The 21,112-nt window shown below is 30.5% G+C and overlaps 1 protein-coding gene across 2 annotated transcripts in view; it reads left to right on the plus strand.

Moving 5' to 3' along the window:
• The window catches only part of path (solute carrier family 36 member pathetic), a 337,200-nt gene that overhangs the window by 191,996 nt on the left and 124,092 nt on the right, over positions 1-21,112 (plus strand). The gene's annotated exons all lie outside the window — the stretch shown is intronic.

Consider the following 21,112-nt stretch of genomic DNA (forward strand, 5'->3'; position numbering starts at 1 on the left):
ATCAATTTCTAGAGTTAAATTTCTAATTTAACTTATGTTATATAAATTTTCATCATTCAGAAAAAACAATAGTTTTACGCAAGAGGTAATCAGTTTTTGGACACGTAATAATCCCATTCCGAGAGCCGCCCGCGCCGGGGTAACCCGCCCGGAGAGTCTAGATGCGGAGGGCGTGTCTACGGCACGCCTCTGCAGTTAGTATGTGTGTGTGTATATAATATATATATATATATGTATAGAGGTGAAATAGCTATAATATAAGAGCTTAAAGGAGAAAGTATGGTAATCATGTCAAAATGGGGTATCGGGTTTTTTTTTAATTTTTGCAACTGGTTTATCTAGACCAGTGATTCTCAACCTGTTTAGCTCGACGACCCCCCAAAAAGTAAAAGATAATGAATATTTCGCGACACCCCAACCCCAACCCAATGAAACCTAGTTAAATGTATTTAGTTTCGTTGATAGCGATGGGTATGAAGAAGTCCTCCGTTGAAAGCATGAAACCACCAAAATTAATTCGACACGTGGATGCTAAACAACTGGATTATGAAAGCAACCCTTGGAATTTTTCGAATGAAAATTACATACTTTGAGAAATCAACAAGCTTCTATTTATAAATCAAGCCATATTCATAAAAGTACACTTGAAGCGAGGTCTAAACCACACACAGTCGCAGAAAACCTCACGTTGCCTATTGAAATTGATATGATCACTGTTTTAATAGGTGTGGAAGAAGCAAAAAAATTGAAAAACATTCTGTTTTCTAACGACACGGTATCAAGGCGAATCGATGACATAGCTGCCGATGTTCGCGTTCAAATATAATTTAGCAAGTGAGTTCAAGTGAATTTTTTAGTATTCATTTTTATGAAACAACAGATGTGGCAAACATTTCTCACTTTTTATGTTTTGTGAGATATGAATGTATATTATGTATATATTTATGTAATAAATATATACATATTATATATTATGTATATATTTATGTAATAAATATATACATAATATACATTCTTGACGAGGCGTCAAGACCGGAGTCCCGGCGGGGGAATTCCTTTTTTTTTTTTTTTTTTTTTTTTTTTTAAAAAAAAAAAAAAAGGAATCCCCTTGCTTGAGGGGAACCCGAAAGAGGGGTATCGGGGGGCATGGTATGTAACAAGACCGAGTCCCGGCTACCTGGGTGAGGCCTAGCGCCCTGTCGTGATAGTTTGAGGGGAAGGCACCCCTCGAAGCTGAGTTTATGCTTAATTGCAGTTCCGGCTGCGGGGGGCGGGGAGATTACAGTCGAAAAAAATGATTGACTTACAGGTAGATGGAAAACTTTGATTCATTATAAATTTCAACCAACGTTTGTGTAATTGATTCAGAGAAGTTAAAAAAAAAAAAATACGAAAAGCGAGTAAAGGTATTCATTAGGCTCCTACTTATAGCTTATATTCTGAAAAATTAAAATAAGCTTTTTTGCATTCAAATTTAAAGTACAGTCTTTGTACAAAAAAAAAAAACAATGATTAATAAATAAAATCAACAAAAAAATATTCATTTGAACCTTTTAAAGATTAATTCAAGTTATTAATTATTAAAATAAGAATGCATTGTTGTTTAATTTATAAATCACTTTTAGTCAATTAAACTGCTTAATTATTAGATTAATTTGTCGTTGATTTAAATTGTTTTTTTTTTATTTTTAATTGACATCAATAACATATTAATCATTATTAAAAATATATAAAATTTTATTTTGATAAATGCATCATAAAAATATTAATTTTTACAATACTGTAACACAAAAGAAAATTATATCATAGAAGTACTGTAATTAATTTTTTTTAAGTACTAACTAAAAATATCGATAAATATTATAGCGTATTAAAATGAATACTTGTTTTATGTTATTAAATAAATTCCTTAAGTAACATCTTTTATCTTTTTTAATTGATAATGTAAGTATAACAATAAAATTATTTTTTTTTTTAAATATTTAAAAAGATTTGAGTTTTTTTATAACATTTTTCTAAGTAAAGGCAGTTTTAATTTTTGAATACAAGGTTGGGACAATTTTCATCTCTTATACTAGAGTAGTATGTAATTTTATAAGTAACTAATTCGTACAACTTTTTTTTTATTGTTAATCTTTTGTATAATAATATATTTTTTGTCAAGATGATTTCAGAAAAAGTAGATCATTAACAGTAGGAAATTAACAACCGTAAAAGTATATATTAAGTTTTCTAAAATTTTCAAAAAAATATACTTAGTAAATTTCATCGATTTCTAATAAAGCGTATCACTCCATAGAAATTTTTTTTTAACGACAATTCTAAAAGAACATAAGTTGACAAAAACAAACTTAAAAAAAAAACCAGTTTAACTGATATAAAAGTGAAATTCATGGAAGAATTATCTAAGCTTTTTCTTATTAAAACCGGAATCAAGCAGGGCGACGAACTTTTCTCTGAGAAGTTTGTCAAGGTATGGAAGAGAAATTTAAATGAAAATTTCAGTATTAAAATAGAGATAAAAAAATTAAGGGTAATTATCTTGCGTTCGCATATGAGATGGCTCTTTTAGTTAAAGAATAATGGGAGGCTAAGACAAAAATCAGATAATTACAGAAATAAACGGCTGATATCAAATTAAAATCTCCCTCAAAAAGACTAAAAGAAAGAAGCAAATTAAAGAAAATATTAAAAATGGAAAAAATTCCAGTAGAAACCGTTATCAAAACGTATATAAAACACCAAAACAGAAGAACAAAATAAATCTTTATCCGAAGGAATAGAAGCTTATTGTGGGGAGGATAAAGAAGACAGAACCCATCAGAATTAATTAATTTTATGTACCCCTTACCTGAGAACTGATAAAAATTACCAAAAAGGCCAAGCGCACTGTGAGAGTGGAGGGGAAAACTAAACATACCTTCAAGGTAGAAACAGGATTCCTACAACGAGATATTATCTCACCGATTCTATTTAACTTTGTTTTGAATGGAGTCATGAACAGTGTATTTGAGGAAAATATTGGAATTCAGACTGGACGGAAAATCAGTGCTCTTGCTTTTGCTGATTTTATAGCGGTACTGGAACGAAATGAAAAGAAAGTGAAGGTGGTGGTGATTAAGGTTTTGGTAGAAAAGGCAAGTAAGGTAGGATTAAAAATAAACACAGAAAATACACAATACTTGGTGATTGCAAGATAAGGGAGATGGTGAAGAATTCTTAACAATAAATAACAAAACACAGAAAAGACACAAGATAAGTGATTGCAAGATAAGGGAGATGGTGAAGAATTTTCATAACAAGAAGGTAGACTCCTCCAGGTACCATGGAACAGAAGTAAATAACAGAAACGAGATGGAAATAGAAGTAAAGACCAGAATATTACCAGCAACAAGATGCCTCTTTGGATTGAGCACTTGCTTAAAAGTAGGCTATCCAAAGTCTTGAAGATAAGGATATGTAAAAGTGTAATGAGTTACGGATGGATCCCAAAGATGGACGTTTATAAGGAAAATGGAATCCAGATTAAAGTCTCTTTTTTGTCGTTTTTGAACTAAAACCCATATTCTTATATATTAATTAGGTAATTCTGTAATATGTCACTTCGGTTATATATTAAGGCAATTTTATTCAAGTGGTAAGGGATACCTTACCACTTGATGTCAAAAACCTTTGTTTTTGACATCTTCCGACTGAGCTCTGATTTTAATGAAATTTTATACGTTAACTTCTGAATGTCATTTAATTTTGATTATAACTGGTCAAGGGTGCGGGGAGATCTTTGCAGATCTCGAATCTCAACCCACCGGGTTGGTCTAGTGGTGAACGCGTCTTCCCAAATCAGCTGATTTGGAAGTCGAGAGTTACAGCGTTCAAGTCCTAGTAAAGCCAGTTATTTTTACACGGATTTGAATACTAGATCGTGGATACCGGTGTTCTTTGGTGGTTGGGTTTCAATTAACCACACATCTCAGGAACGGTCGAACTGAGAATGTACAAGACTACACTTCATTTACACTCATACATATCATCCTCTGAAGAATTATCTAAACGGTAGTTACCAAAGGCTAAACAGGAAAAAGAAAGATCTCGAATCTCAACTTTTACTTAGAGTAGAATACATTTTTAGTATTTTTTTTTTTTTAGTAAGTATGCTTTCATACTTTACGTTTTGCTTAACTTTCTTAATAAGTAGTATGTTGAGTGCAAAATCCTGATAGCCAAAGTTATATAACTTTCTCGGCAAAGTTGGGATATGCAACTCTTTTCCTGTTGTTTTATATATTTTTAAATGCAAATTGAATTTTTGAATAATTTAAATCAAAATTATTTACCTAAATCAGTTATATTGTTAATTTTTTTATTGATGTGAAACTTCTTTAGGCGTACTGGGCATTTTTCATGGGCAATGAAAAAGTTTGATCCGTCAGGCTCTGAAGTGCAACGCTTTGTGTAATCTCTGTATAGCCGATTTAGCCAAGCGCGGGTGACAGTCTGCTGGATTGTGAAAGAGAGTTTCTTTTTTAGTCTCTGGCACCACCTTTAGGTATTGCTTCAGAGAATGAGATGAAATGGCAGTTTTTTAGCGTGTGTAACTGCCAGGCCTGACCGGGATTCGAACCCAGGACCTCCTGTGCTGGGTAAGATGATGCTGGGTAGTGAATAAGTATGATCTCTAAGGCTTTGTTGTGATACGCTCATTCGGGTAAACTCGAAAATGTGTTCAGCCGAAAATTTTAAGGTGCAGTGTAGTAGCAGAAACTAAAGCAAAAATGCTCTAGACTGTAGCAAATATACTATGATTCTGGGTATTATACTGTACCTTAAAATTCTCTGCAGGACGCAGGCACGCATTGTATGTGTAAGTAATCATATATATATTTCTCATATATGTAGGTGGGACAAAATATTTCAATATTTACTTTTTATTATGCATATAGCTAATTTTGTGCACTCATCCTGACTGACCCCGTTTTGATCACCATGCCATCTCCTCCGTACCAAGGAGGTCATCTCCAATACCTCAGTATTGACATCTTTCAGTGTAGCCTCAGTATATAGGCGTAAAGGAAAAAATATAAATTGTTAATTTATTGAATTTTGAATTTATTAAAGATTGAGCATGTGTGCGTCAGTGTATATGTTGTTCTTGTGAGGGTCTATTTTTCAGTCACTGTGTAGTTAACTTTAGTGTTGATAAAATTACAGAGAAATTCCAGAATAATTAAATAAAATAAAACAGAAATTAAACTCGAAAATCGTAAAATAATGCGATTCTAAATTAAAGTTTTCAAATAATATTAAATAATCAGATATTTCAGAAATCTATTATATATGTTATATATACACATTTTTAAAGTTACATAAAATTTTATTTCACTAATAACTTCTGATTTTTTTCATACTTTTTTTTTTGTTATTATTGAATAATTATTTATTGTAAAACCTTTTTTACAATCACGAGTTAATAATTATTAAAAAATCAATATTTTAATTTAAAAAAACATCGTTAAAAAAAATTAACTAAAAAAAATTAAAAAACTAAAAAAGGAGATGAAGTTTTGAACCGATGTCCCTTCTCTTGCAAGATCCAAATATTTCATTAATTAAAATTTCATTTGGCTATAACTTTGGAACTAATGAATATAAGTACCACATGATATATCGTTGAAAAGCTCTCAATGAGGGCTATTACTGCAGTTAAGAAAACGTCCAAAATCCAATTTTTTTTGGATTTTGGGCTTTTTTTGGACACTTTTGGTCCAGCCAATTGTAATCAAAAGGGAAGGTGCACAACTAGATGTTACAGCAGTCCTAAATTCAAAATTTCAACATCCTACGGCTAATCGTTTTGGACTTATGCGACATACGTATGTACAGACGTCACGCCGAAACTAGTTAAAACGGATTCGGGGATTGTCAAAATGAATATTTCCGTTGAAATTTGAAAACCATAATTTTCACAATCCTTCATTTATCACAATACTTCCTTTCCGTCGTACAAGGAAGTAAAAATAAATTTTTAATAATTTTAACATGTATCATTTTTGTATGAGTTGGATGTTTTTTTATTTATTAGTCGATTCATCAGGTGCTTCGATGTTTGGGAATTATAATTCATTTCACTTACGGTTGGAGTTGATTTAAACAAAACCGTCGTAGCACAAGGTCAGGTTTTTTTTTTTTTTTTTTTTATAACTTAACCTAATGTTTTTTTGTTTTTATACCGTGACCAGCGAGCGGACTTCTTTATGAATCATCTTATCTCTTGATACAACCAGGCTTATGGTGAATCACTTAAATTATTATTCAGTAGTGAAAGTGAAAGTGCTCTATAACATATAAATTTGTTAATTTCAATCTGTACATTTTTTAGATCCAAATGGAAAATTAAGATTTAGATTAGATTGTATTAGATGGTATTCTTTTATGTACGAGTATTTTCAAATGAACATCAGTAATAATCACCTTTCATATATCGCATGGTCATTTAAAATGAGGGAACTAATTTTAATCTGTTACGGTAATATTGAGTTTGAGAGTTCTCTTTGGCATGCGGCAAATTTCTGCGGGATAGCACATTATATATATATATATTTTTTTTTTTTTTTTTATTTGTTAGTCTTCTTGGACTCCAATGAACTTTGGCTGGATGAGTTTCATCTTTCTTGCTTCCCAGATTTTCTCCATTCACTCACTACTAGCCTTCTCCTGTTCGTCAGTCCATTTTAAACCCGTCCCGCGTACCTGTTTTTGTTCTTTAAATTGCTTCTAATTACCTAATTTTTTCTAAAAATATTCCTGTCGGCTACCTCTTCTTCCAGGATGTCCATTTCCACCAGATCACTTTTGATTTCCTTAAACCCAATCTGTTGTGTTTCTGAGTTTCATAAGGTGTTAAAAAATCAATTTCGTCAGCTTGTTTGTGTCCATCCTCTTTATACGAGCATAAAATTTAGCTCTTCGTTTTCTTGTCGTCGTTGTGAAAGTTTCCATTTTCTTGGAGAGTTCCTAGTTGTTTCTTAGTCGCCATTCTTCTTTGTTTTTGCGTGTTCCTAAAATTTTCCTAGTATTCTTCCTTACCGCTTTTCGGTCTGCTTGATATCCCTTGTTTTGTTCATGGATAAACAAAGATTATACCCAATAGAATATTGGGTATAATCCTTTTGGCTAGATGACACTGTTGTAATGTCTTATCTTCGTCTATGCGGATATATATTTTTTGTTGCACCGGTTCTTCGTTATTCCGTAGGCGTTTTCCATTTTCTTAATCGGTGTTTGTATTGACGTTTTATACGTCAATACAAATCCGTCAATACGTTTGACGTATTGGATACAAATCCAATACGTCAATGACGTTTGGTTGAATCCATTCTTCGAGATATATTTATCTAAAGATATATATATACATGTATGTGTTAGAATTGAATTAGTTTTAATAAGAATATATTTTATTTAAATAAGCAGTTGTTTTAAATAATTACCTAATTTAATAATTTTAAAATTAAATTAAAATTATTTAATTTGGTATTTTGATTTTCTCTGTTATTTATTCTAGTATATTATAATCTTATTTTATTTTTATTTTTTGAATTCTGTCTACTTTAATGCGACAAATAGTATAACTATGGCTAATCTCCAGTCTATTCAACTACTAATTACAGTTTTTATATAAATCAGTGCGTAAAAACTAAGATTAAAAACTGATATTTTTTATTCGAAATTCAGCTCAGTTTTTATATTAAAAATCTTTCTTTTTTTCCACGACGGAACGGAGACGGTATATGCGTTTGGGGTAAGAGGTTGTGTATGTGTGTTACCATTTTCCCCAAAAACTACTGGACCAATTTCGATGAGTTTTTTTTGCATTATGTAGGTATCACTTCAGAGCTGGTTCTTAGACATAGTTATAGGCCCACCAGGGGGCGCTGCAGTAGATGTGTTTCTCTAAAACGGTTGGGCCGATTTTGATGTGGTTTTTTCATTACATAGGTATCATTTCAGAGCAGGTTATTGGATTACTTTTACGGTTATAAGCCGCCAGGGGGCGCTGCAGCAGATATGTATTTTCAAAACGGCTTTTGAATGTTTCTAAGTCTTTCTAATTAATATTTCTTTAGTTAACGTTTATTTTGTGGTGGGTTTTTAAAATTTTTCAATTTTATTTATTGTAAAAAAATTTCATTTTCTTTATGATAATATCTTAGTTTTATGATCTTTTCTTATTGGAATAAAAAAAAATTGGCATTACATTTCTGTCTGAGGTGTTAAAGTGTTGTTTTATTATTACGTATCTTTTTTTGTTTATAAGTGGTACTTCAAAATATGTACGTATGTTTGTGTAATTTTTTTAAGCGTTATATTAGAGGTTTATTACTTACTACTGATTTAAATTTTTTATCAATATTTTTTTTTATTATTTAAAAAAATAAATCATTGCGTTTTGGTATCTTGACATAGTTATTAAAGTATGTATAGCTGAATTTAAAAATCTGTATCATAACTATGGCCTACTGCCTAAGGATCTTTTAATTTTTTTCTGTTTAATTTTAATTTTATATTACATCAGATTTATTTTTTATTTTTAAATATCGTCGTCATTGCTATTGACTGTTAAAAATTGCATCATTAAATTATTAATTAATCTAATTTTTGAAAGGTAGACTTCAGTTTTGTTTTAGTAATTATCTGTGACACTTATAAGTTATATTTATTGCATTCGTTTTTAGTTTGCGAATTTATAATGTTTAGTGTAATTTTTATATTGTGCTATTAATATTATAATTTCTACGTTTTGTTATTATTATAATTTCTCTGACTTAATTATTAAATAAGTTTTAAAAGTGTGATTTTTTTACTTGATTAGTGTTGCATTAGTGGAGAAAGACTTTGCATTTTTTTGTTTACTTTAAATTCAATGTTGTTTGGATAATTTTTTAGTTAAATATATTTCAGAGAAAAAGATTTACTAATACGTTATTAAGATAAATTCAAATACTAAACAACGCTCAAAAACCATTAAAAAAAATCAGATTTTCATTTCGATTGTTTAACAGTATGAGTCAATTCTAAGAAAATAATTATTAAATAATTAAAAAAAATAAATAAATTACATTTAATAATTATTACCAATACAGATAATTGTAACACAGGACTGTAATTTAGAAGGAATGTATGATTATAGATTTGGCCTCCAAAAGATATCTATTTTAAACTTCTTTTAGATCTTTTTGGAATTCTCCCCCCCCCCCAAAAAAAAAACAATTTTATAACCAATCGGCCAAAAATTGATGTATTTTTAATATCCAAGAAGAATTAGGGAGGGATGTGCATGTTTCAAAATCAAAATTGGTAGTTTTTCGATTTCCACCTAAAAAAAGTTTGAAAGTTTTTCACTTGGAGATAACTGAAAATAGTAAGAAATAATGATATTAACAATAACCAGGTTGTAGAAATAACCCAGTAACCAGATATAACCATATATATTACCATTCTGTAACCATTTACATTTACTTATTTTATAACCCCCCCCCCCCGGAGCCGGAACAAGCATCTAAGCATAACTCAGCTCAGGGGGTGCCTTGGCCTCAAACTACCTCCGCAGAACACAATGTCCCACTCAGGTAGCCGGGATTCGGTCTTTTAGTACATGCCACGCCTCTAATGAGAGGACTTTAAAGGGGTCCCCTCACCGGGACTCCGGTCTTAATGCCCTGCCTCTAATGGGGAATCCCCAAGGGGATCCCCCCACCGGGATTACGGTCTTACATTCCCTTCCCCAGAGGCGCTGCGAAGGAGTCCCGGTCAATCGTTGATGGTGGGACGCCGGAGCTTCCCGCCCCCTCCTGGACGGGGCTGTTCCCGACAGACACCCACTAGCACTGAGTAGGCGCCCCATCTTCGTGTCGCAGTTGAAGCCTTGGAATTTCTACCCCTGGGTGCAAGTCCATGCTACCGACAGGAAGGACACCGAGCCTCTCGCCGGCAGTCTTTCCGTAGATGAGAAACTTAACCTACGCTCGCTTCGCTCACTAACCGTACTAGTAATACAGTACATACTTTACAGTAATATTTTGAATATTTAAATGATTAATTCCTTAATTATTGCAACTATTTATTATTTAAATAATCAAAACATTACTGTTAATTCGTCGAGGTTAGCGATCGAAGCGAGCGTAGGTTAAATTTGCTTGATTATATTTATAATTTAGATCTACAATTATATGCAATAATGCTTATATTTGTAATATGTAAAATATGTTGATATGGAGAATGTTTAAAATGACCGGTATAAAAGAGCATGTTAGTCGGTTATCGGTTTTTTCTCCAACCTGGTTGTTGTTAATATCAATATTTCCTACTATTTTTGAAACATGCATATTCCTACCTAATTCTTATTGGGTATTAAAATACATTGATTTTTGGCCCATTGGTTAAAAAATTAAGTGTTTTTGTTTGGGGGAGGGATTCCGAAAAGATCCCTACTTTTTATGGTATTACATTTGATAAATTTTTTATTGTAATTGGCAGGTATATGTATATATATATATATATATATATATATATATATATGTGTGTGTGTGTGTGTGTGTGTGTGTATATCATCAGGAATTGGTATATGATACTCCTTGAAGATAAAATAGAAACTACCCCAGCATTTGCCCGGATGTATCAAGGGAAACTGTCGTAAAACCTTGATTAGATTAGCATCACAAAATGTATAATTATAATATAAAAAAATAGTGTGTCTCAGGGTTTGTTTAAATTACAGTTCATTTCATTTTACACGCTTTGTGTATAGAAAATTTTCATACAAGATCAAATATATTTTTTGTAGGAAAAATTGTAGGACACTAACGTTAGGATACAAAAATATTGTTAAAATAATTTTTCTCAGCTAATGTTAAATATTTTTAAAATCTGTACCTGCACAAAGTAAATGTACGTTAATATGATAGGTCATAAAAATTTCATTACTCTATCTTTAGTGGAATCTGAGAAAAAAAGTTGCAAAAATCACATTTTGTGAAAAACTTGATTAAAAATAAAATTGATGTGTAAACATTTGTAACTAAACTACATACCTAAAATTGTTGTTATTAAGATAATAATTACTATTATATTTTCTTTTAAAAACACTATAATTTCTACGTTGAGTACTGTTTACCTTATCAGGAAATCACTGGAAATGGTATTTGAGGATCAAGATAACTCATCCTACAGTACTGGTCATTATTAAGAAAGGTAATGTAGTTTCTAAGTTGAGTACTGTTTACCTTTCTTAGCTATTCTTTTATCGCATGTTAACTTTGCAAAACTTATTGTACTAATACTTTTAAATTTCTGTTAATCTTTGTATAGCGTTTACTCAACGCCTCATCCTTTATGTGACGTCATATCTTATCTGGTCTTCTTCTTGTTTATTTGTTGTTAATGGTTATACTTACCTTTTAATTTTAATCTTATAACCGTTAATAACAAAAAAAAAAAAACAAACAAGAAAGCCAGATAAGGCACGACATCAAATAAAGGAAGGGAGCGGCGTTGACTAAACGTTATATGAAGATTAACAGAAATTTAAATGTACTAGTACAATAAGTTTTGACAATTGAGTGGTTCCGAAACGCGTCAATATATAATAAAATAATGAAGCTAAGAAAGGTAAACAGTACTCAACATAGAAACTACATACCTTTTACAATAATGACCAGTACTGTAGGATGAGTTTTGATCCTCAGATACCATTTCCAGGCTTTTCCTGACAAGGTTTTTTTTTTTTTTGTTGAACCATTTTGTCATGATTTACAGTAGCTTTATCACCCTTACGGATCCGTTCTCAGTCCATTTTTTTCCAATGCAACTAGTGTGTTTTTACCAGGATTCAGCATCAAAAATTTTTAGAAAAATTTACATCATTGTATCTCCTTACAGTTTCATAGATAACGAAATGCAGAGTAGCAATTTCATCAGATGTTCTTTTGGCGCGATGGTCCATAAGATGTTGTTTAGGATCTTATTAGGGTTTTGAGTTTTCCCCTTGGTACATTTTTCTAAAAATTCAACCTTGGCTAAATTTTGAAAAATATTGTATATTTCATTCATAACAATGTTAGGTAAGTGAAAATGTTGTTTGTGGTTGTATATTTCGCCAGTCCTACGAGCTAAATTGTACTTGTACAACGTAGTGTCCTAATTTGGACAAAGTTGATGACGAGGCTGTTCATTATTTGATGATACAAGATAATATATAGCCCAAATTGCTTTTCTCATGTCATATACACTTTCACTTTGTTTCTTCTGATGTGCCACTGTTTTTTTCATAATTTATAGTTTCTGTTTGCACGTCATATATTCGCACAATACATTTTAATTTTACAAGCTAGTTCTATGATTTTTTTTCTAGTGCCAAATTGTGATGGAATGCCTTACAGCAACTAATCTTTTGTAAAATATTAGCAAACTGTTCTGTATTAATTGATATGTTCTCCTAATTTTTACCTTTAACTTATTATCGTACTCAAAAATCTTATTAGAAATATTTTCATTGGATCTTGATACCTTAGCTAGAAGATCAACACTAGTTGATAGTGTTTGAGCTGACTTTGAATTAAATTTTCTTTTAAAGCCTGCTTTTATTTTATAATAAACTCTCTAAGATCGTACCACGATAATACTGTTCACTGAATTGATACTATTATACTTGCATTAATTAATAATCATCACTTTACAGCATTAACAAACCTTGAAATGTTAAAAAAAAAAATTTTAATAAGCAACAACTTCAGTAAACAGAACAAAGATAAGTAACGGATTAGAGTAGGATTGCCAACACAGTATAACTGAAAACAAAAAAAAAAAATCCTAAAAAAAAATAATTAAAATAATGTTATAAAACTCTCTGAAAATCCAACCGAGAAAAATTTGTGAGAAAACAAAGAATTTAAAAAAAATAAAAATATATTTTTATAATCCTCGTAGGAAAATTGTTTATACATCATTTTAAAGTGGAAATTTCAAACATTATTTTAAGTTAAAAAACATAAAAAAAATTTTTTTCAATATTTTCGGTACGGACTCTCCTTGGTAAATACACGAAGTTACTATATATAAAAAAAAATATATAAAATAAATCAGAATTTAGGTCTTAATAACATTTTTTTGGGCATATACGAATGAAGAGTGCAGAAAATTCAGATATTTTTTAAATTATTTAAAAATCCATACAATAATAATGGTTTCGGTTGAAAAATCTTTTAATTGTATTTCAAATTAACTACGGGAATTTTTTTTCTAAGTGATTAGTTAATTTATTAAAAATGGCAACAGAAGTATAAAAAATTATTTCTCAAACCTGAAATCTTGTGTTAAGATACTAAAAGAATTTTTCTGCTTCTGATGTGGTATTGATGGATAATTTTTTACTTCCTTGTACGAAATATTGAGATCACCAAAAATTTCGGTTTTCAGATTTCAACGGAATATTCATTTTGACAATCCCTGAATCCGTTTTGACTAGTTTCGGCGTGACGTCTCTGCATACGTATCTCGAATTCAAAAGCGATTAGCCGTAGGATGTTGAAATTATGAATTTAGGACTGTTGTAACATCTAGTTGTGCACCTCCCCTTTTCATTGCAATCGGCTGGACCAAAAGTGTCCAAAAAAGCCCAAAATAAAAAAATTGGATTTTGGACTTTTTCTTAACTGCAGTAATAAGTCCTCACTGAGAGCTTTTCAACCATACACCATAAGTGGTACTTATTTTCAGAATTATAGCCAAATGAAATTTTAATTAATGAAATATTTGATCTTACATCGGTTCGAATCCGATTTCATCTCCTTTTTTTAATTAGTTTTTTTTTTTAATTTATTAATAATTATTAACCTCTTATTGTAAGAAACAAATCAATAATTCAATTCAATAATAACAATAAAAAAAGATATGAAATATTTCAGAAGTTATTAATAAAAAAAAATTTATATACTTTTAAAAATGTGTATATGTAATATAATAGGCGTACAAAGAAGTCATGAGGGGTCCCCATCAGATTTTTTTTTAAATTCATGTAATGGTAATATTTTATGAAAAGAAAGTATTTTAATTTGATTTTAAATAAATTTGTGGAAAGATGTTTTTTTAAATTGTTCAGTAATTTACTAAAAATGGCAACGGGAGCACAATAAGATATTTTTTCGTAAACTGAAATATTATGTTAAGTTAAATGGTAAGATTGTTGATGTCCATTTTTATTTTCAGAAAAGACTGTACATTCTCATTAATTAAAAACAGACGAATAAGTTAACATTTTTTATTCTATTAATTTTTTTTTTTGATTTCCTTATTAAAATTTTATTTTTATTTTTGTCCTGTATTATCAGTCTCATACGGGTTACTAAAAAAACAAACAAAAAAAAAAACGTTTATTTATACATGTTATATTAACTTAAATGTTATATTTTCTCGACTCCAGTTCATGTTTAATTAAAAAAAGAAATATGCTAACAAATCGGCAAAATTTACCGTGGCGGAGTGGTAACGTCTCGGTCTTTCATCCGGGATCCTGGGTTTGAATCCCGGTTATAATTTTTATACGCTACAAAAATTACATTTCCGTATTTCCACGTACAAGATTCACAAAGTTTCTGCGGTGAATTAATTCATCAAGAAAAATAAATTGAACAAATAGAATGCAACACTGGTTCACTACATACGAACGCACAAATAATATACATACATTTACGCAAAGATGAAATTGTTTCTAATAATAGAAGTATGTTACTAGTAAATAGCAGGTGTATTTTTTAATTAGTGTGCTTAGTGCGATGTTTACAGTATTCTGTGTTTATTATTATTTTAATAATTTTTATAAGAAGAGTTTTGATTTTACTATATTACATCTTGTTTAACATATTTGTTATGAACAAACGTCAAGGCAGTGTAAACGTATTCGCTTTTTTTTTTTAATGTCTTGATAATAATGTTCGATCCTTTTTTTTAAAAAAAATAAAAATACTCGAAATGTTTTTTTTACTAAATATCGTTTATATGTTTAATTTTACCAATTTAATTTGTGAGTTTTAATGTATACTAAATAAGTCAAGGATAAAATGATAACATTTCTTTAATGATTTTTTTTCCATATCATCGTTTAAAAAAATTATATTGGACTTCATCCTAGTTCAGTTATGGTAGATCGTTTTTTTTTAATAATAATCAGTATTTGTTTTTTACGTCTTAATTTTTATTTTTTATTTTTATTTAACATAGGTCATTGTATTTAAGAATATATTTTATATTACAAGAAGAATAATTATGAAATTCTTAACTTATGATAAAGTAAATTTTAATTTAGTTTCTATTTTTACTGAGTGAGCTATATACATCTAAATTTTATTCATCATTACTATTATTTCAATCAATAATTTTTTTATTATTAATAATTTATTCAAATTAGTGGCTTATTTGAATAGTGGCTTCGCATACGTACTTCTAACAATGTAGCCTATAAAAAAAAGTTGTTTTTTTTTGTATAAAAAGAGAAATAAAAAAAAAATATTCATCGTAATCGATGCACTAGTACTCCCTTAATAAAGAAATTTTACTCGTTTCACAAACTGATAAATTTTTACAAAATTGCATAATTTCTTCATTTATTAAAAACTATATATGAGATCGGTTTATTGTATCTTCTATGTTTCTCTAAAAGATCATCAAAATCGGTGCGTGTGTGATTGAGTAAAAAACAAATTTTTAGATTCTTGTAATAGTATTATTACTTATTAATAATTTTCTAGTCAGATGTTTATATATAAATACCTATCTGTAAACTAGGGTGGTTTATGAATTTGATTTCAGTTAGCCGATTTTATCTTTTTAATTATTATATTGGTTGGCTATTTAATTTTTACTCTATATTATATTAATTAAGAGTTGAAAGTTAATGTAAAGTATTAGAAAAATGAAATTTTAACAAATACTACTACCACGAAACGATCTATTTTTTCCGTACCACAACTTAAGCTCCCAGGGACCTTTATGGAGAGACAATTAAAAAATTTAAATGCAGAGGGTAGATATTGGACACATTTTAAACGGAACTGAAAAACAACAATTTCCAATATAAAAAATTCCAGGCTATGACCACCTTAAACAAAATGACGGTCATTTAACTTTTTCCCAGCTAGTTTAAAAAGTGGTTTACATTACATACAAGTAGCGGTGATATTTTTTTAGTATAAGACCACTACTTAACAAACTAGCTGTGAAAAAAAATTAAATGGCCGCCATTTTGGTTAGAATTGTTCTAGGCTGAAGGGGTTTTATTTCAAAATCTTTATTTTTCAGTTACTCTTAAAAATAATTTGTCAGAACAACCCTATTCCATTTATAGTTTTTGAGTTACCTTCCCTTGGGTCCTTGAGATGTGAAAATTTTCGTGATTTATTTTTATTTAAAGTTATATATTAATGTTCTTGGGAGATTAACTATGAGATAAAATTATTTATATTTTTTCGACCTGAAAAGGTTTTTTAATGCGTTTAAGAACTATATTTTCAAAAGTTTTTTCGAGAAAAGTTTTGTACAGCTCAAAAATTTAAAAATGGTATAAAAAAATATACTCCTTAATTTACAAATAATATTTTTCAACGGAGTACGGCTTCGAACCTCGGTCAGATTTCCTTTTTTTTTTTACACCATACAAAATTAATTTTTTGTTATTAAAATTGAGAAAGGTGACATTAATTTAGTGTAGCCATATAGAGAGAGAACCAGAGAGAGAAAAACAAAGAATGAGAGAGGACAAAATTGTAGAGAGTCTATTGCTTCTGAAAATCTAAACTTTGGGAAATGGTTGGACGCATGCCAGGGAAGGTTTCTGAATTAGTTTGGACCCGCTAGGTGGCGCTGGCGTCGAAATATTTCGACAAATTGTGTTTTGGTCCGATTTGCCTCATATTCAGAATACATGTTACTTACATGGACAGAATTATCTCTGCAAAAAATCAACCTTCAATCCCAGCGCTAGATGGCGCTGGGATTAAGATATTTAGAAAAATTATATTTATGGACCCATTTGGTTCATATTCAGAATACGAATATTAGTTACGCGAAAATAAATATACCCGCTAGGTGGGGCCGGTATCGAGATATTTACGAAACAAAAAAAACAAATATACAAACACACTTTTTTATTCTATATATATATATATATATATATATATATATATATATATATAAAAGGCATGTTCATATGTGTGTTCGCTAAAGACCAAAAAATTAATAAACCGATTTATGCGTGGGCAAAAGGAAAAAAGGGGAAAACAGGAAAGGGTAAAAAGGAAAGTTGGTGAGGGGAGGGAGAAGGGTTGAAAGGGAAAAGGGGAAGGAGAATAAAGGAATAAAGGTAAAATTTGTGAAGTTCAGTTTTTTAATTTTTTTATCAAATTTTCAATTGTGTTCATTTAAACTCTCTCCCTCTCTCTCTGTCTCTCTCTTTATATATATATATATATATGTATATATATATATATATATGTAGCAATAACGAAGCATTGCCGGGTCCGCCAGTTTTAAATAAAACCGAATCAAGTAATTTTAGATTTCTTTTTTTATAGAGGTGAAGGAACCCCATTTACGGGCGCCTAGGTAGTGTCGGGCTAGCTAACAGGTTCCGCAAGATATTTTTAGGTGCGTACGTATTCCTGGGCACTGCCGACTAAACTTCCGCCACTGACTATCCACCCTTTTTGAAAACCGCTTATGCAGCATTACTTCAGGAAGGGGGAAACGCCCGCTCACACAATCGGACACCGCAATCAATGGAACACCATTACAATCGTACACGTAACAAAAGAAAAAAAAACGCAAGCAACACTTAGACACAGCAAAGCACAATTACACCCACGCACACAGTCGGTCCTCATTGACAAACTCCAAACGCACACAACAGTCAAACAAATTGCGGTACACATACACGCACACACACACACCCAACATCATGAACACTCTCAGGTACTTATCACATACTTACACAGAACTTACCTGGTCGTTCACAGTCTAAGCTTCAGAAAAGGGGAACTTACCTACGGGCTCGAGCCAGTGGAGTGACCATGACTTCACCAGCCATGGGCATCCAGTCGACCTCCACAATGTCGAGGAGCCCCCTAGACATTCGATGGCAGCCCTGTCCGTTGCACAGCAACCCTTCGGCTCGTAGCCCCCTTCGGCCTTCTTCAGCGACAAGCAGTTTATCTACAATTACTTTGGCAAATCTCGCCATTGCGTTCCAGTTCTCTTCTTTCGCTCACATAATCTATTCGTAGTTTTCAGGTAAGAACATATCCCTCCTGACCAACGTGTCCAAGACTTCGCTACGTTTTGGTTCAAAACGGGGACACCGGAAAAAGACATTTAAGCAATTTAACTGATTGATGGAAAGACGTAAGGTAGACTGCCCTACTAAGGGACGTAGGGCAGTTCCACAAACAGGGCAACTATCCGTATAATCGAGCCCAAATCTAAACAAATAGACTCTAAACTCCCCATGGCCGGACAGAAGCTGCGTTAAATTGAAATCCATCGAACGATGGGTTCTCCGGACCCATTCACCAACGTCCCCAATCAATCTATATGTTCACCCTTCCTTTCGCACTGTGGATCCACCTCTTCTGCCACACCCATAATGTTAGATTTCTGAACTAAACCGAAAATCAATCTATTAACATTTAACCAATAAAAATTATAATTGATTTATCTTAGAAGTATGTTTAAAATTACCCTTTTTTTTTTGAAAAAGTTTGCCTTTTCAGAGAAAAAAATAGCTCCAGATATCACAGTATTACTAATTATTACATTTATTGGGAATTATTAATAAATTTGGTGTAAGAGTTTGGTGATACAATGCCATCTGCGGGTATAAAAAAAAACTAATATTTTACTGATTAAGATCTTACGGTTTTTTTATATACTGGATTTGTGGAATTGCTTACTTGCGATTACTTTGATGATGATAAAAAAAGCTAAAAACGTATTATTATTAACTTTCCTTGTTAGTTATTTAATATTGATAGTTGGTGTTGGCATGGAAATTTACGTTGTAATAAAACCTGTTAATTTGAAAGTTAACCTCTATTTGGCTAAATTTCAAAATTATTAGTTGAAATATTATTTGTCTATGAGAAAAAGGATCTTCTGGAAGGGTTCCAAAATCCTTTCTTTATTATCATTTTTACTAATATGCTTATTTAAAATCATAAAATTTAGTGCTCTTTTATAATATAGTATTGCACCCATATAATTTGTCCAGGAAAAATTTTTAATTAAATTTAACTATTTAAAATATACTTGAAAATTTTTTAGAATTCCGATTTTCGTTCTTCGTAACAAAACAACGTTTTTTTCGTTAATCTAGAACGTTAATTGTATTCTCGAATTGTAGTTTTCAGATTATTCTCATTACTCTTTACATATATTGTTGTAGTTCAGGAAAAGTTCCAGAGCCACCGTATTTATTTAATAATAGCATCCCCATCGCGGCTTCGCCCGCTTTATACGGTTAATTACGTTTCCCATCGCTGTCATTTTTTTATTTTATATTTTTTAGTCAAAAAACAGGAGGCAGTTGCAGCCAGTCGCGTCTCATATACAATAATAGTGGCAATGGCTGTGTTGGTTGAGCCGCCTTGCTGTACACCGTCACAACCCTTAAAATATCGAAATTACAAAAAACCCGAAAATAGTTTTTAGATATTTATCCGAAAAATATTTGCAAGACCCAGTCTACTGAATATCTCGTTTACTATAGTCGGTAGTGGGAAAAATTTTCAATTATTGTTCAAACTTTTTACCTTTCTTCATACGTTTCAAGGTCGAATTTCAGAAAATCTAGAAATTGGTTTTTAGATATTTTTATGAAGATCACACAGATCAGAAATCAAGATCGTATCTTTATTTGTTACAGAGAAATTTAAAAAAAAATATTCAATTTCATTGTAATCCCATTTTAATCCTTTTAACTCGGAATTTCAAAAAATCCTGTCTTAATGTGGACTTACACCGTAAGAAGAACGTGTTTACAAATTTTCATCATTTTATCTTTAGTAGTTTTAGCTGAGCGTTGATTATCAATGAATGACTCACGACATATTGTTTTAAATATACAGATATAATTTGACTTCTATTTTGATTTCATTTCAGTGATATGTTAACCTTCAGCTAAAAACTGCAGGTCAATGTTATATTCTATAATAGAAATTAGGTCAAATAGTCGATTGTTTTTATTAAATAACTGATTATTAATTCTAAATAAATGAACCGATTTTAAAATTAAAGTTAAATTTTTGCCCCATTACTCAGTAAATTTTTTAATTTATCATTTTTTAGGGTTTCGAAATTTTTGTACTGGAGAAAGAAGATTGAGATTTATTATATAATTTTAAGCCTTATCATTGTAAGTGTTATTAATTACAATTTAAGATTTTTATCTAAATTTAATTAAAGTTTTTTGGTCATTTTATTTTTCTGGGACGTTCGGTTTTATAACATTTCAAATTTAGTAATATGATGAGTAAAATTATAGTAAAATTATTTTAATTAAATAAAAATGTTATTAACGTACATTCTTATTTATTTCCAAATCAATGTTTTGATCATTACAACAATAATCATACATAAAATTTGGACATTTCTAAATCATTCAGAAGTTTTTCATTTTACTTCATTGTACGAAGTAAAGGAAGTATTATGATCGTGAAAACTTTCGGTTTTCAGAATCCAATGAAAATATCCATTTTGATCTATTTCTTGTTGAATCTATTTTGACTAGTTTTGGCGTGACGTTTGTACGTACGTATGTATGTTGTATAACTCAAAAACGATTAGCCGTAGGATGTTGAAATTGTGGATTTAGGACTGTTATAACATCTAGTTGTGCACCTCCCCTTTTGATTGCAATCGACTAAACCAAGAGTGTCCAAAAAAGCTCAAAATCCAAAAAACTCTGAATTTTGGAGTTTTTCTTAACTTAAGTAATAATCCTTCACGATATATCATAATTGGTACTTATTTCCTTTGATTCCACAGTTATAGCCAAATAAAATTTTAATTAATGAAA

The sequence above is a fragment of the Lycorma delicatula genome, chromosome 8 (genome assembly GCF_047948215.1).
Source record: "Lycorma delicatula isolate Av1 chromosome 8, ASM4794821v1, whole genome shotgun sequence".
Taxonomy (NCBI): domain Eukaryota; kingdom Metazoa; phylum Arthropoda; class Insecta; order Hemiptera; family Fulgoridae; genus Lycorma; species Lycorma delicatula.